The sequence below is a fragment of the Suncus etruscus genome, chromosome 2 (assembly GCF_024139225.1).
Source record: "Suncus etruscus isolate mSunEtr1 chromosome 2, mSunEtr1.pri.cur, whole genome shotgun sequence".
In the NCBI taxonomy this organism is placed as follows: domain Eukaryota; kingdom Metazoa; phylum Chordata; class Mammalia; order Eulipotyphla; family Soricidae; genus Suncus; species Suncus etruscus.
The window spans coordinates 143,218,120-143,220,238 of record NC_064849.1 but is presented as its reverse complement, the minus strand read 5'-3'; positions in this window follow the sequence as shown (position 1 = coordinate 143,220,238).

Below are 2,119 nucleotides of genomic sequence, written 5' to 3'. Positions count from 1 at the left end.
TGGCAGTCTTCATGGCTTACTCCTAGCGCTGTATTCAGGGATCACTACTGGTGGTGCTCACGGGACCATATGGCATGCTGATATCAAACCCAGGTTGGCTGCATAAAGGCCAGTTTCCTATCTATTGTTTTAGCCTCAAGAAACTATAGTTTTTATTCATTAACCAACATTAGTCACTGGTTGAGGTTTATTCTTGAAATTATCTCTTTTTCAATACTTCCCAGCTGTTGTGTGTACAGTTTGAGAGATTCCGAAGTTTAGAGAATTTTCTTAGGTAGAAAATTACTAGACTTTGCAGTCAGAGCTCAGTCACGGCCTGCACAAAACAGGTGAATGCCAAGGGGATATTGGCTTGACATTCACAATACCTAACACACCAGGTTTTCAGTACTCCTATGATAAGAAATTTATTTTTGTTAAAAGTAGTTATTTTGGGATTTTAATTGTTATACTTAAGTCATTTTATAGTAGATTTATAATATGCTGTGATCCATTATATCTATTTTGCACAAATGGGTCGGAAGTTTTATCAGTGTTACTCATGGTGTGACTAAGTTGAGAACTCATCTTTTCCCAGTAATACATATTATCACTAGAGTAATGCTGACCAAAGGGAGTGGTTTTCTAAAATTATTTGTGACTTTATTTCAAAAATAGTTTCCATCTCTTTTTTAAAAATATGCATTTTACATAGATAACATAATAGTAGCAAAGGTAATTTGCATTTTTTTTAAAAATGGCATATTGACAACCAAAGAAGACGATTAAAAAAAAAGTTTATGACTATGCTAATAGGATTTTTTCAAATTACATTTAAAATGGTCCATAAGTCAAGCTGTACTTGTAAAAAATGTTTAAGTTGTCAAAGTGCTTTCATATGCATAATCTTTCAGAACTCTGAAAGAAACATGACAATGCTGTTATTCTCAATTGACAGATCTGTACACTTTTAAGTCGAAAGAGGTGATGAATTCAACTCAAGTTATCAAAAATTTTATAAGATTTCCTGAGGAAAAAGGGGGGAGCAAGAAGCTGTTCCACAATAAAATGTCTAGTCACATGGGTAGGATAATATCTTATTATTCGGGATCAAGAAGCAGCCCTAGAAAAGTAGCAGGCATGTCTGAAGGTAATGTCTGAAGAATGTTGGGACTGTTATTATCATCTTCAATGGTATCCCCACTCCCATGACTGAAGTGCTCAGTCACTGCTTCCTTCTCTGTCTACTGAACAAAGCTACTGCTTCTTATTTGTAATTTATTCCCCCAGTAACATTCTACCTCATGATTGATGCTTTTGGGAGCTTCTGCTACTTCTTTCGTGAGCCAAGTATGATTATTGCTCTTGTGAAGCATATAATTTAGAGTAAGAAGTAGATATTTATTCAACTAGTTGCAAAAATAAATGCAAAATTTAATACTAGGATTAAAATAAAACTTATGTGAAATATTTATGGGTTTTAGAGACATTTGACAGTCTTGCATCTTCCTAAAGTAAAACTGACTCAAACCTAGGATTCTGGAAAAGATCATGTTTGAATCTCTCTTCTGTTAGTGATAGCTCTGTAACTCTTGTCAAGTTACCTAACTTTGAATTTTCAGTATCAAATAAAATATTTGTATGTATTGCAATACTTACTGACTTGAGTGGGCTTCCATGTCAGTAGGTATTTTTATTTCTAAAATCATCCTCAAGACTAGAATTGGATTATATGTAATTTGGGAGGGGACACTGAAAAATTTATTGCAGAGATGGAAAAGTGAGACAGGAGGGGTAAGGAAGATAATAACCTGTGTGGAATTCAACATGTAATCTTCGAGGATAATGAGAACTTAAATCCATGGAGAAACTAAGTGAAGTCCTTTAAAACACTGCTTAGAATTATTCTACATGAAACTTAGCCACTGGCATACTATTTACTTTGGTGAAAGCTGATCTACAATTGTTTAATTGCTAACATCTCTGCAATGTTTAATGCTCATAGGTGATAAGAAGTAGCCAGTCACCAGATTTCATGGTCATACACCAGAATGGTAAGTGAGGAAAGATAGGTAGAGTGCTGATAGTTTCTACATCTCTAAGAGACTTTTATAGTCATTTGAGATAATAAAATAATGGA